This window comes from Trachemys scripta, chromosome 5 (assembly GCF_013100865.1).
Source record: "Trachemys scripta elegans isolate TJP31775 chromosome 5, CAS_Tse_1.0, whole genome shotgun sequence".
NCBI classification, from domain to species: domain Eukaryota; kingdom Metazoa; phylum Chordata; order Testudines; family Emydidae; genus Trachemys; species Trachemys scripta.
The window spans coordinates 19,799,869-19,816,088 of record NC_048302.1 but is presented as its reverse complement, the minus strand read 5'-3'; the positions used below and the strand labels follow the sequence as shown (position 1 = coordinate 19,816,088).

Here is a 16,220-nt window from a genome sequence, read left to right as displayed (position 1 = left end):
CCGGGGGGCTGGGGAGCGGCGCTTTTTTTTGCTACTTGGGGCAGCAAAAAAGCTAGAGCCGGCCCTGGTCTTAAAGGTGCCACAGGACCCTCTGTTACCTCAGGACAGACTGTCAAACACAGGACAGACATCCCAAACGTGGGTAGTGTGCTCTATAATTAGATTTCACCAAGCTAGTACAAATGTGATCTCCTGGATTACTGTCAAAGACCTACTATGGAGTCGCAGGCAGTCCACTTAGACTGTCGTCTATTTTTCCACCCAGACAAACTGAACTTAATAATAAATAGTCACTTACACCAAAAATCACCCCGCATTTAGGTAGCTCCCAGTCACTTAGTCCAGATCAAGTGGTACTCTAGATCCTACACCAAAGGCAATGCTTGCAGCCAATCCTGTAATAAACTATCTAAAGGTTTATTAACTAGGAAAAAGGAATAAAGCAAGCAAACACACACACACAAATGAGTCACCATCTAAATGTTAAGTGTGACAGAGTTGTGGTGATCTGTCTGTTCAAAGTATCTTTCAGAGCAGCCCTAGGCCTCAGCCCCAGGAGATCTTTGGCTTCAGTTTAGAGCCTCTGGCCCTTCAGAGTTCAAACAGCCAAAGAGATGCAGTTTCTTCTAACCAGGGATTTTTATTCCCTTCCCCCAGAGTTCAAGATGATGGGACAACTTCACTTGTGTGTTTCCTCTTCCTGGATGTTGGGGGAGTAATCAACAAAGTCTTTTGTTGTCCGATGTTCCACAGTGGTTTGCCTGGTATCTATGGGCCTTCTTTTGTTGGAAAGGAGATAACACTTCTTGTGGCAAGCTGGTATTTCACCCTTGGTAATGTTTCTCTTCTGACTGGGAAGGGAGGAGTGATTACAGTTTCAGAGCAAACATGTTTATAGTTACAGAGCAAACACTTAAATATTACCTTATAACATGAGCTATAGAAATTACAGGTGAGATTATGAAATGCTTTTATGTTGTTGCATGTAGTAGTCTAAACACAATATACATTTTTATAAGACTAATACCTATTTTGAGCAGAAGTAACATACAGGTGACCTGGTCTGGTCTCCAGCTATGAGGTTGTCAGTTCTTAGCTAATGCCTGCAGCCTGGGCAAGACTTGGTATCTGGCCTGCCAGCGTCACAGAAGCTAGTGTAAACAAATTATCATATGAGCTACTGTAAAGCCTCTTGTTTGACAAAATTTTCAGATTTGTCACTGTGGTCCTAAGATTCAGGCTAGTGCGGTCTGTGTACCAACTTCATAAAAGAATATAACACCCCCTCCCGCTTTCTTAGAACATGAACCTTTGCACAACACACTCAATCACTGGCTTAAAAAACAGTTGTGTGAGGTAGGGGACATTGTACACTAGTGACATGAAGCAATCAGCAAGTCTCTGAGATGGCCATAGGAATCTTTTTTTTTTTTAATAAACACTGCAGTTCATTTATTTTTGGTTCACAGTACAGCAGGCATTCTCACACTTTTCATAATGGCTTTATCTTGAGAGAGCATTCCTTAGACAAGCTCCCTACTGGTCTACCAATTACAATTCCATTTCTGATTGCACAACATCCCTACTACAACTACTACAGCACTTGCCTACATGGGAAGGTAATGTTAGAAAATGTATATGAAAATTAGCTGCCCTTAAAGTGATAAATATTTTGTCCTTTTTTGAATACTCTCACTGTATCCCGTTGTTGTCTCATTTGACTCCCATTTGTTCTGTTCCTTTCTCTCCCCATGCTCTCCTGCACATGTTTCCCAGCCACCTGGTCATGGGCACATGCTCCCTTGCTCCCTTTTACATTCTGCATGATTGCCTGATCCCATAATCTTCTCTACATGCTGCCCAGGCTGCTATTTTCTTGTACTAATACCCTCTTTCCCTGGGCATTCCCCTTCAGCTGCCAGCTCCAGTCCCTAGGGGTGACTCCTGTTTCCTTTCTTCCTTTTCTATATGGCAGGGGGACCAAACGTAGGAAGCTAGGTTAGTTCCTCATCTTTGTTTCTGGTCCCTTCCAGAAGAGTCCAAGGCTTCTCTACAGAATTAGCTTGAAACAAGGAGAAGCCATCACCATCTGACCTGCCAGTTCACTGTGGACCACAAGCATGTCCACCACTGTCAACAGTTAGAGAACTTTTGTAAGTTGCTGCTGTAGTAAAAATGAGAAGGCCCAAACCAAGTTGCCCCCATCCATATTTCTGCCTTAGAGATAAATTACTTCAGTGATTTCTAGTGTGAGAGATTCTGCTGACGAAAGAGACTGGGAGGTCAACTGTTCGTGAAATAACACTAAGAGCACTTAGAGAGGAGACCCGGGGGAGGGGAGGGACTGAAGTTTTTAAAACTATGGACAGGAAGGGGAGGAATATTATATGTCAGGCAGACCATGCTGATAGCTTTCTGGACCATGGCCCTCTTCCTTTGCACCAGTTGTCTTCATTCTCTTCAAATTCCTCCTCAAACTCCATTTAGGGGTCTGGAGCACATGACTTATGAGGAAAGGCTGAGGGAACTGGGATTGTTTAGTCTCCAGAAGAGAAGAATGAGGGGGGATTTGATAGCAGCCTTCAACTACCTGAAGGGGGGTTCCAAAGAGGATGGAGCTCGGCTGTTCTCAGTGGTGGCAGATGACAGAACAAGGAGCAATGGTCTCAAGTTGCAGTGGGGGAGGTCCAGGTTGGATATCAGGAAAAACTATTTCACTAGGAGGGTCGTGAAACACTGGAATGCGTTACCTAGGGAGGTGGTGGAGTCTCCTTCCTTGGAGGTTTTTAAGGCCCAGCTTGACAAAGCCCTGGCTGGGATGATTTAGTTGGGAATTGGTCCTGCTTTGAGCAGGGGGTTCGACTGGATGACCTCTTGAGGTCCCTTCCAACTCTGATATTCTATGATTCTGTGATTTATTTCACTTGATTTGACTTCTGTTCCTGGCTTTCTGCTTGTCCAGAACTGATTCTCCTCTCACTTAAACTGAGGTATATCAGGAGTAAATTCACTGAAATAAGTCGTGTTACCCTGGTATAAAATCAGGGTAGGTGAGAGGACACTCAGAAACCCAGTCTTCATTCTAAAATACCAGACCTATCATTTCAGATAGAAATATCAGATGATATTTCTTTCTTTCTTGTAGAACAAGATTCACATGGCTTTATTTGTTTCAATCATTTTATTTCCGTTCCCTGAAGTGAGTGCAGCTATGCCAATCTAAACCAGGTGCAGAATCTATTTCAGGTGTGTTGGGTTTTTGAGTTCAATATCTGTGCTTTCCATTATTCATTTTCTTAATGAAGTGATAGCTATATTTAGAGATCATTATAAATAATTATATAGTTATGTATATATGTTCTCATAGATGTATAATTAGATAATGTATAAGAAACTCATGTGTATTTACATGAATTCCCTGGTAGATATTTGTTGGCATTATTATGATAGTCATCACTATGGCTTTGGTGTCTGCAAGAGAGAGCCAAGATATGTCCACATATGATGGTGATGATTGCCATAGTAATGCTAACAAATACCTATCAGAGAAGTCATGTAAACCCATATGCATTTGTTATATACTGTCTCTCCGGGTCTCACAGCAGGGCAATGGCAGAGATGGGAATAGAACCCAAGTCTCCACTAGGCCAGTGGTTCTCAAAGCTGGTCCGCCGCTTGTTCAGGGAAAGCCCCTGGCGGGCCGGGCCAGTTTGTTTACCTGCCGCGTTCGCAGGATTGGCCGATCGTGGCTCCCACTGACCGTGTTTCGCTGCTCCAGGCCAATGGGGGCTGCGGGAAGCGGCGTGGGCTGAAGGATGTGCTGTCGGCTGCTTCTCCCCCCTCCCCCCCATGGTCTGGAGTGGCAAACCATGGCCAGTGGAGCCGCGGTCAGCTGATCCTGCAGAAGCAGCAGGTAAACAAACTAGTCCGGCCCGCCAGGGGCTTTCCCTGAACAAGCGGCGGACTGGCTTTGAGAACCACTGCACTAGGCTATACTCCTCATTTAACTGAAGACTTAGCTGCAGCCTCCCATCCAGAATTGGTTCTCCCAGAAAACAGCTCCTGGTTATTTCTTCCATCACTTTGGGAAATTTGCATATAGTATTTAATTCTTCTGAAACTTTTTGGGAGTGCAAAACCCAGAATGCACAAGTGATTCCAGGCAAAAAGGATTTTGTGTTCACAATCTCTTTACTTGGTGATATTAGTGACATTGTTATTTTCTCTGATTTAACATCTAACTTTTGAGTTGCTTTCATATATGCCTGCAACATAAGGCTGATTGTATCTTTTGAATTATCTCCATTTCTCTTAAAATCCCAATAAAATTTGAGAGATGAATTCTTCCCTAAAGCTTGGACTTTTTCAAATATAGTTAGAATGGCAAGCCAAGTCAATGTAAGCCTAATTATTTAGTAGAATAACCCAGTTTCCTTTAGTTTAAAGCTATCTTGTTTTGAAATAAAGCTGAAATAAAGGGAAAACTGATCAGGTCTTTTGAATAGTTTGGCTAATTCTTTTTCCTTTCAAAAGAGATATAAAACTTTCATGAGTCAAATTGAATCGAAAAGGATTAAAAGCACTGCCACCCCAATTGTGTCTCTAGAAGGGAGACTGAAAATACAAAGTATAATGAACTAAACTCATTTTCAAAAGTGATTTAGAAGCTTGATTTTTATTGATTGGGGATTGGATAGCAATAACCCTAGGGAAGTTTTCTTGCAACTTGCATCCACAATACAGTACAGTCAGGCCTCAATTTACACAGGTTTTTGTTTTGTTTTGTTTTTGCACAGTTTCAGTTATGCACGGTCAATTAATTGTGACCCTTTATTTTTGTACACAGTGGGGATTCACTTTTACACGGTGCAGTGCGGTCGCCAAGATGCACAAATCAGTGGCATAGGCAGGACCCGACACTTGGGTGGGCCCTGACTTCGAGTGGGTGGGCGGGCAATGATGGGGATGGGGCACCTCTCCCCTCACCCCCTCCAGCCAGTGTTGCGGGGAGCCATGGAAACTCTGGCCAGGGGCCCCCCAGACACAGTCGGGGGGACATGGGGGCTTGCCCTGCTCCATCTGGTACTCCAGCCGGGGAGCGGGGTCCAGGGCTCGCTCCACTCTGCCCAGAACTCCTGCCAGGGAGGGAGGTCAGGGCACGGGGGCTTGCCTGCTCTCTGGATGTAATGCCAGGCAGATGGAGTGGGGTAAGCCCACCATGCCCCAACTGTGCCGGGTGCGTGCCTTGGGGGCCCCTTGCCAGAGTGTCCATGGCCACCCACAAGGCCAGCTGGAGGGGATGTGTGGAGGTAGCCCTGCCCCAAATCCCTCTTGCCTCCGCTCCCCTGTCCCCGTCGTTGCCCGCCCACCCACCTGAAGTCAGGGCCCATCCCACTGCTCCACACCCCGGCCTTCCCAGACACCCCAGATGAACACTCAGAGTTCTGACTTCAACAACATGATAATAATGCTGATACTGTATCAAGTTCATCCTCAACATCAGTAAAGGTTAGTACCTGTACTGTAGTAAGTTTCAGTTCTGTACTGTATTGTATACATTAGGAAGGTCATCTTGAGATCCTGGAACGAAAATCCTTATTTCCCATAGACCCTTGGTATCTTTTTACAGAGTTTCTGTTTGCACAGTGTTTTTTAAGAACATAACCACAGTGTAAATCAAGGCCTTACTGTATTTCCTTTTGCATGGAAGTAAACTCTAAGGATCAGAATACAGGTCTGGATTGCTAGTACTTCATAATAAAACAAACAACCACTGTCACTCATCAGTTTTGGAGGTTTTGTGTGGAGTTTGGAAATGGACAGAGATTAAAGTTAGATTCCAAAAATACTGACTTTAGTAAAGAGAATTTTTTGTGAGCTTTAGTTTCTGCTGTGCAAAAATGAGCTTTATAAATCAGTGACCCATTTCCCCACTGAGAAGCTCAAGGGCTGAGAGAAGAGACAAAGGAAAGGTCTTGCTGTGGCATCAACAGGAAGGGCTGAGACAGAGAGCCTGCTAATAGTCAGCAGTTGAATGAATTTAGCAGCTAGGGGGCAGGGCAGAGGGAAACAGACATAGACTGGGATTCCAGACACAGCCCCTGCAGGGGGAGAATGAATCTCTAGCAATATATATGGACATGGGGATAACACAGTGCTTCTCATTGCTTTTCTTTTCTGTCTTCAAATCAGATAAACTAGTCTTCAGCTTTTTATCATCTCTTACTCTTTCCTTCTGCTTGTTATCTACTGAATAGGCTTGTGCTTTCATCTTCTAGTTTCCACATGACTGCCACAAGAACCATCTACACTACAGGCAATTGCTGCAGGTGCCCAAAATACTCAAGTCACTGCTCTTTAATCACTTGTATGTTAGGAAATGATACTTAGGACTTAGGAAATGATACTTAGGTTCTATTTGTTTTATTTGTCTTAAATGTGCCTCACACACAAGGACAGATCTTTTTTTTTTTTTTTTTTTTTTTTTTTTTTGGCTGAATCTCAGAGGTCAACAGATGAATATGTCCTTGGGGAAGGTAAGTGGGGAGAGGAAGATCTATCTACAAAAGAGTGATTACAGCACATTGTTCTATGAAATAACATTGGCTGCAGTGGCTAATGGTCTTGGATGCAAGTGGTTTAGTAGTCTTCCAGCTGGAAGAGTGGAGCTCAGACTACAGTGCCGAAAGCATAGGGTGTTACTGTAGATAGTAGATGTTTGGATGAGGATAGTAGAGAGTTTGGGTCCGTGATAAATTCATGGGGAAAATTCAACTAAGACAGCATTTTTAGAATAATTTCCATGCCAGCCAGATCCAGGACAGGGGATTTTGTGATGCTATCTGCTGACTTTCATTGGGATGAAAAAATTGGATTGATTAAAACAAAGAAAGAAAGAAAGACCAGATGACGTTACAGGGCATATCCATTCGCACTATAACATAAAGGAATGGAGCTTCATACTTTCAATGTATGTAACATGGTACTGTCAGAGTTTGTAGGTTTGGCCAGTAAGCACTTCTGTGCAAAGTATCTCTGGCATGCCCAAAGATTACATTGTATTTTGGAGTGTTACAGCACTGAATTGACTTGGCAATAGGCATTTGTAGCAAAAATGCATTGAACGATGGTTCAGCAATTTAGATAGTCAATGAATTGTAATGTTTGTGTCATAGGTTCATGAATGCCATGATAGCAACATGAAATCTGCTTTAACTGGGCTAAACATTGAGGTTTAGTGATGACAAATGACAGCAGTGAGCATTACTTAAAAGGAAAAAAATGGATGTGTACATCTAATCCAAAGGCTAAAAAAGATAATAAGAAAATGCACAGTCCAGGAATATTGAATTTCCACTTATTGCTCACAGATAACTAGCTGTTATATATGTATCTTGATCTGTCCATATTCAGTTTAATTTATAACTGGGACAATTTGTTTCTGGATCCTGTTTATCCTACTTTGCCTTCCACTTTAATGGGTCTTGGAATTCATTGCATTATCGTGACCTTTTTGGGAGACGCAAGAAAGAAGTGGCTAAGAGGAGCCCTCCTTATGACCTGATTTAACAGTAATACATTGAGTATCTATCGGTATTATCTTTCTGTGTAGCTGTTGAAGGTAGGATTTCAAAAGTGCTTATGTGACTTGGAAACACAAGTTTCATTGACTTTCAGTGAGACTCGTGCTCCCAAGTCATTTAGGCACCTTTTGTACTTTTACACTCCACACTTGCTTTTTATAGCTCCCACCAGCATAGTACTTGAGAAAGTTTTATGAGCAATATGTCATATGCACAAGTTTTTCTCTCTCCCTCATGTGTGTATGCGTGTGTGTGTGTGTGAGAGAGAGAGAGATTATGGAAGTGTTATTGTGAAAAGTTGGAATCTGCATTTGATTCTAAAGGCAGAGAGATTCACAGTTGTTATGACCCTTCAGGGAAATAGTTCTGTAGTTGTGTGCCACCAACTGAAAAAGCTGTATCTTCCAATCCCATGGGTTTCCCTCATTTGATGAACAAATGACTTGGGTCATGCTGAATGATGCTATTGTAGTTGCTCATAGTTAAAAAGGGGGGAAAAGAGCCTCAGAAGTAGCTTGGGCCTATCTCCACCACTGGGAATGGTGTTTGCAATACTGAAGAAGACTTACTAGCACCATTTTATATTTGAAGTATCCCTTCCCACACTATTAGCTGATCATTAAAGCCCCTATCCAGCAAAGCACTTAAGCATGTGCTTAAATTGGAGCATATGAATAGTGCTTCACTTAAAGTTAAGTACAGGTTAACTGGATTAAGGTATAATTGATTCTAACCTTACACAGGAAAATGACTTCCCATTTGGCAATCCTAGTTAAACTGAAATATGTGTTAGTACTGCTGGTGTATCTGTTGGCAATTGAATCTATATAGTATTCCAGATATTCAATACATGCTTTTTGACATACTGTATACAGAGCTAGGAAAATAAAGCTAAACCAGGTACAGTGGAGAACAAAACAGTTAATTTTCTAAATTATTCCATTAAATACCAGCTCTGTTTGTAGAGGAACTATTTGTACGGGGTTTTTTATTATTATTATTATTATTATTATTATTACAAATGAAAGAAGCTTCCGTGTGGCAGTATTTCTGGTTTGCTTTAGATTCTTACATGTAGCCCTTACATGCTTTGAGAGTGAATGATAAAAGGAGGAGTGATAAATAGGTTTTTCCAAAGATTCAAAAGTTCTCAAGTTACTGCCAGTGACAGATGGTTTGTCCTTGCTCATCACTTGTCTTCTTGACAGCATATCTCTGCTCTCTGCAAAATCTATCCCAGTTTGTACTCAAGTCCTTTAGAAGAAGAAAAATATTTTCTGTTTCAGCCATGATGTTTCACATTGGGCCAATGGCATTCATGTTTGACCAAGTGGAATCCCTTCTTCACAATACAGTGCAGCATTTATTTTATAGGCAGTCTGGAAAATTGCTAGAGTTTGAGATTACTACCTAAGTTTGTAAGTGATCCCCAATTCTAAAGTTGCAAAGATTATAAGAATATTACTTTATATCAATACTGTAGATGCTTCTGATCTCCTATGAGTAGAACTGCCTGCCCTAGGCGTCTGCCTCCCATACTCTCATTGAGTAGCACTTATGCAAGTATTCTCATAGATTTCAATATGATAGCTCATTTAACTACTTCTCAGTGTGTGAGTAAGGTGGCAGAATCGGGATCTTTGTGTTTGTTATTGCTTTATCTTTTCACAAAATTTGGTTTTCAGGTTGAACTGTTTGTGTGGCTGCTTTACTAGGACATAAAGAGTAACCGCCACTGGGACAAATCCACAGGTGGTATAATGTATTATTGCTTCACTGGCTTCAATGGAACAATTCTAATTTACTCTATCTAAGTAATTGGCCCTTAAAACCCAATATAAAATTAGCCTGCTAAAATGACGCTTGGATGTTTGCTGTTGAAGAGTTATGTGATATGGCAATACACATTTGGCAGTGTATCTTAACTCTCAACAGTGCTGGAAAGAGAGAGGAAGAAAAATCATTTCTTGAATTCTTCAGTTATACCATGACACTGTTGCCCTCCCTGCACAATAAAGTTGCTGTGGATTGTGAAAGAAATGTCAGCTCAGCAGCACCAGGTCTTTTATTTAATATTGCTACTTTGGATGTGAATGTCAGGCAGCTGTATTTCAGTGAGCGAAATAAAACAGTTTTTCACGTTTGAGATTCAAACCTGATACCAGGTAATTAACATATTGATATTTCAGTGTTGCAAGATTTCCAAGCAAGTCCCCAAGATGGTGATACCTATTGCTCCATGCAGCATTTTTTTATCTTTATTAAAAAAGAAAGGTGTTTGAGTGTTTTGACACTGTTTACATATCTGCATGGGTTCATCTGTGGCTAGAAAAGAGTTAATTGTTTCATTTAATACTTGTGAAGGATTTCATTTTTCATGTGCTTTCCAGACCTCATTATGAATGCATACTATAGTTTAGTTCAATTTTACCCTAAGATGTGAGTTGCATAAACAACACCATCACCTGCTTTCTGTCTCGTATGGAAATTTCCAGTCTGTCCCTTTTATGTGTGCAGAGCACTACTTTCTGTCACAAAGCCAGCAGTATGGGCAGATGAGTTCCAAAGCTGCACAGTACTCAAAGGTTTGGGGTTATTAAACTCCCTAACTTGTGGGTGCCCCCTACCAATTTGTTTTTAATGCTTTTTACTTACAGGTATCCGATTCCTTTTAATTACTGCCCTCACTCTCATTGAATGTATTGGTTTATATATTCCTTTGACCCCTTCCACAAAATGCAGAGTTCGTGCCAGCTCACTGGGTATGCATGAAGATGTTTACCTAGACCACAAAGAAATGATATTCTTCCTTTAGTGGATCATCCTCTCGGATGCCGAATGAATGCTTTAACTTTGCGAACACATGAGTAATAAAAAATTATTTAAAACAGCTTTATTACATGGCCTCCATGACATTATTATGTGGCCTTTTAGTTATGAGTACTGAGGTTTAATTTGAACCAGAAATGTTCTTTGCTCTAATATCGCTCTGTTCATTAAGGCATTCTTATTTGGTCTCCTCCCTCCCCAGTGAAGATGCAATGGACTCCTTAAATGAACAAAACTGCAAACTCAGTAGAAAGTCAAGGGCATTGTGGAACGTTATGTCATGACACTAAAGGCATGCCTTGTCCAAGTAATGAGTTTTTACTGACAGATAATTGGATCTAGGCTGTGTTAATGCTAGCTTTGATTTTTTTTTTTACTGTTCTAATATAATAATGAACTTGTAAACTTGTGCTTCATAACTGCTGATCAAGAGGACTGTTCTATGTTAGATTATGCATATTATTATTTTATCATCAACTACTTTCAGAAAGCTGCAGTGTTCAATGTCAGACTGATTTAAGTTTCAAAATAGTTCCTCTAAGGAGGAGGAGTCTATAAAATATTTGATTGGGTTATTAAAATCTTTCTATTGTGCCCAAACTCTGAATTTTTGTGGCATACTACAAAAGCACATAAGCACAATAATGTAAATATGTCCAAAAGATATTAATAGTAGAATGGTGTTGATAGGAGAGTAGGGCTAGGCATCGTACCCACAGTACCATACCCACAGCTAGTAAGAGAAAGTCCCTATCCTGAAGAGCTTACAATCGATACAGACAAGTTTGGGAGATAGGGAATAGTATTAGCATCATCATTTTGCAGATAGGAAAGTTCTACAAAGAGGGTGAAATACTGACTCTATTGAAGTTAATGAGAGCTTTGCACTGATTCCAGTGGGTTCAGCATTTCATCCAGAGAGATTGTTGCCCAAGGTCACACAGGAAGTCTGTGGCAGAGCCAGAGCCGGCTCCAGGCACCAGCCCAGCAAGCAGGTGCTTGGGGTGGCCAACGGAGAGAGGTGGCATGTCCAGCTCTTCAGTGGCAATTCGACAGTGGGTCCCTCACTCCCTCTCGGAGCGAAGGACCAGCCGCCGAAGACTGAAGCTGCTGCGGTAGAGCAGATCGCGATCGCATCTTATCTTTTTTTTTTCTTTCTTTTTTTTTGCTGCTTGGGGTGGCAAAAGTCCTGGAGCCGGCCCTAGGCAGAGCCAATAATTGAACCCTCATCTCCTGACTCCCAGTCTGATCACTTAACCACAAGACTATCGTTTATGGAAGAAAATCCACCTCTTCAGAAACTTTCCTAACCCCATGATCAACCTCCCAAAGATTCACCTTCAACCCTAAAAAAATTCAGAGGGGAAAAGATACTGAAATCTAAACTCTTCTCTGGAAGCCTTCAGGGCAAAGTGAATTCCTAAAACAATGACAATTCACTAAGAATGTGAGTCCTTTGTTCTAAGACTGCAGAGATGTTAATTACTCACTTTGTTTTGTATGTTCTCCTATAACATGTGTGATCCCCTTGTTCTTAATCTGTCCACCTTGTCCTTAGCTTGGCCACTCTGATCACCTTCCCAGACCTGAGGAGGAGCTCTGTGACATTCAACACTTGTTCCTTCCACCAACAGAAGGTGGTCCAATGAAAGATATTAAATCACCCACCTTCTCTCTCTCATTGGCTACGGGTCACAGGTGTTTGTAGTGCCTTGGAGGGGCTGAAGTCTGAACAAATACATGTTGCATTTGTATCAGTATGTAATTTAAAAAAGTGAACCTCAAAGGTCTTGATCTGCTGAAGATGTCCTGGCTGACTGAAGGTTAAAAAGCTGACTGCATTATATAAAGAGCCAAATAAGTCAGAAACCAAATTTGAAATAGAAGATAAGGTGGATCAAACCAGTTCCTTGGATATTTAGCAGCAATCATCCTCATTTTGCGTTTTAATTAGAGTTGGGTGAATTATTTTCAGCAGATATTAAATTTGCCAAAAATGTATTCTGTGGGCACCAAAATTCATGAATTTTCATGAATATGTACAAATGCACCAAATAATTTTAGCCAAAAAAAAAAAAATTGGGGGGGACTGAGATGCCATTCAGAAATTAGCCAGAGAAGGAGGAGAGTGGTGGTACCAATCCTTTCCTTGTAAGTTTTAGCCCAGTCTCCTGGAATGGGGGAGACCCACATTGTGTTCTCCCTCTTCCTGATGTGGAGAAGGGATTGGAACTTGAGTCTATGGCATTTCAGGACAGTGCCCCAGTCACAGATACTCTGATGTGAAAATTTCCCAATCTCTTATGTTAAATTGTTCCACTTTGTATTGTTCAACCGGAGTGATTGAGAGAGCTCCATATCAGAATACCCCATAGCCATGACACTCTCCTGCAATGTCAGAAACTCAAGTTCAAATGCCATCTTCATAACAGGCAGAGAGGGGAATTGAACCCTGGTCTCCCATATCAGGTGAGTGCCTTAACTACTAGGCTACAGCTTATAAGGGAAGTACCACTTTTATCTCCTCCTCCTTCTGCAATTTCATAATATAGCCCTTAAAAAGATGCAGAAACAAAATGTTTGGGATCAAACAAATTATTTCATTTGACCCAAAACTGACTTTTCCAATTTGGTTTGATCCAAACTCTTTTTTCCCCTCCGATTTTTTTTCAGAACTGAAAAATCAGTTATTCACCCAGATCTTAATTAGAGCTGGGCAAGGAATGGGAACTCTGTTTCATGGAGGATTTAGAGATTTCAAAATTCGGTTACATTCCAATTTAGTGTAAAAGCCCCAAATTCTCCACAAATCGGAATTACCGTTCTCTGCTCATCTCTAGTCAGAGCCCAGGCTTCAGGGCAGTCCATCTGGGAAGCTGTCCTGTAGCCTGGAAACCTGGACTTCTAAGGGGCCCCGAACTTAGGAGCTAGGGCTTTTGGGCTCTTGGCTCCCCATCAGCCCACCAAGCAGGCTGCTGAGGAGCAAGGTAGGCACCAGGCAGGTTTTGACAACTGTCTGGCAGGTAAGAGTCTGTTGAAAATCTGCCTGGTTTCTGGCAGCAATTCCTCAGAATTGACATGGTCCTGCGGAATGTGTTGATTTCAGCAAATCTGCAAATTACAACTAAAAATTTTTCTTTTGAATTTTTCTTAATTTAGTCTTTAACTTTCTATGGCATGACAGTACTAGGAAATTTTCTTTAGGAGGAAGTGCTGGACTATTACTACTCCCTCAATTTCTAAACTCTCTCTTCTCTTATTATTGGTTATCTTCCATCTGATTTGATACATGATATCTGATCAGACCAGTGACGGCCAGGATGTGTGCTATGTTGCTTCACATCATTTCACTGTTCAGTTCTATCTTGTCCCTGTAGGTGTGTCATAAAAGTCTACTGTGGGGAATTCAACAAAATATCAAAATAATATATTATTATTACCAAATGCGCAAGTGGTACAATAAAGATGGAAAAAAGTTCAAAATACAAAGTAGGGAGTAGAAACAGAGATGTGTAACTCAAAACAAACAAACAACAAAGAAAAAATGTCACAAGGGCTCCAGGAAACCCATTTTAATCATTCAGTGGTTGTGGGGTACTCTGTGTAGGGTCTTGAAGTCCTCTTGATAGACCAGCATCAGATGAGCAGCTCATTCATCAGGTATATAGCATGCTCAACCACACCTCAGTTACACAGAGGGCTGTTGCTGAGTCCCCAGATGTGGTCATTGGCTGCACACACTACCCCGTGGCATCTGAAATGGCTGAGCTTGCACCAGAGATAACATGGCAGCTCAAAGCCAGGCAGTCTCTCTCCTGGCTGAATTATGAGGAAGGAGTTTCTTACAAAGGGAGCAGCTCTTTCCTGTTCTGCTTGTCACAATGAATAAGTAAGTTTGTGTGCGTGACTTGCGCAGCTAATGCACAAACACTGGGTAGCTTGGCACTAGCTCTCTGCTTCTCAGTTGTCTCTCTGTGCTCCTGTGTGGTTAAACTCTTCCAACAGGGTAGTAGATGTACAACTGATTGGAACAATGAGAATAAAAACAGAGGCTATCAAAGTAACAAGCAAAGAGCCCTCTCTACTATCTCATCTCTTAACATCAGGCATTATACATGAGAAACCATCTTGACAAAATCCAGGAGATGCCACACTTACCTCTTCTCAAAGATAAATGGGGAGCCCCTTGCCACTGACTCATCAGTAGGACCAATCAAAATAACATGACAAAATAGTAGAACCAGTATAATAACATGGAGAATATAATTAGGGTGACCAGATGTCCCAATTTTATAGGGGCAGTCCCGATTTTTGGATCTTTTTCTTATATAGGATCCTATAACCCCCCACCCCCGTTCCGATTTTTGCTGTCTGGTTACCCTAAATATAATGCACTGTATCTAAATTCAATGTTAGGTCATGAATTACTACAAATAATGTTTAAATTTACCCAGAGATACATTAACACAACAATCTCATTTCCCCAAATGATCATCTCAGCACTGGAGAGAGTTTCCTATCTAAGGCCTATTTATATGTAGCTGCCCAGAACCTGCTTTCAGTCTCTCTCTAGTTTAGAATTTCCTGTACTGCGCATCAATATAGCAAGTGAGAACTGACCCCAGTTCCAATGCCTCTGAATTAATACTGGTGGTTTTCAGTTCTGGGGATCTTACCTCTCTCTTAAGATTAGTAACCAGTTAAATCTCTCTCCTTTGGTCATAGTATTATATAAATTACAATCATCCCAAAGCCAAAAATCAGTGCTGTGCATCCCACCGGCCTCAATAACAGTAGACTACTACCATTCATCTACCACAATGTCAATGTTGTTTTATGCTTTCACAAAGCAGCATTACAATACCTGGCTTCCTTCCCCTGTGATTTATAGCAGTTCTAGGTGCTTACTGTTTTAGAGCCAATATCGGTAGAGTTACCAGATCAAGCAAAGCCAATCTTGGTTTAGTTTGCAATGCCTGTTCATTTGAACCCAGTAGAACGAACTGAGATGTCCAGACATTTTTGACATTCTTCTATGATTTTTCCCTCCTCTGCTTCCTCCTCCCCACTTCCTACTTTGGTGTGAAAGTCAGATCCTGCAGCTGCCTCTTTCCTGGGCTCATGACATTGCCAGCCCACTCATCTCGCCTCCTCTTCTTCTTCTTTCTCTTTGTTCCTCCCCTGAGTGAGTCTTGCCCACGAAATGAAGAATGATAGCACAGAATAAAGAAGGGGAGATAGCATCTTGGACCCACCACAAAGACAGCTTTTGGAATCTGTTTCAGTGACAAGATAGAAGTGGGAGGGGACAGCAAGGGACCTGTGAAAACAGAGGCAAGAGTAGGTCATTCTTTACATGTAGTCTCCCAAAACTGCCACAATGACACATTCCTCTTTCTCTCTCAAAAATATCTTTCTCCACCTATTCCTCTATTCATATAATTCCCAAATATTTTAATCTGGATGACCAGAATCTCCACATTTCCTTCCCACTCACACATCCAAGATAGGTGAACATTGAGAAGATGTCATGGTTTGGAGATTTAGAAATTTGGTCAGGCTGAGACAATAGCTATCTTGTCTGAATGCACAGATTCTTTGCCATTCTTTCTTCTGCTCCATCTCTCCATACAGTGTTAAAGCAAAAATGATTTAATTTTCTTCTGAATCAACTGAATCCTATTTTCTTCTGTTATGCCTGCAATGAAATATATTTCCATCTTTAATTAGCAAGTCAAACAATAACACAAATGCGTCTGCTAAAGGTTCTCTATCCTCAGTTGAATAACAGAGGTCTTTCAGAGCATG

The 16,220-nt window shown here is 41.4% G+C and overlaps 1 protein-coding gene across 1 annotated transcript in view; it reads left to right on the top strand.

Moving 5' to 3' along the window:
- Positions 1 to 16,220, top strand: part of GRID2 (glutamate ionotropic receptor delta type subunit 2) — a 1,042,513-nt gene that overhangs the window by 667,218 nt on the left and 359,075 nt on the right. The gene's annotated exons all lie outside the window — the stretch shown is intronic.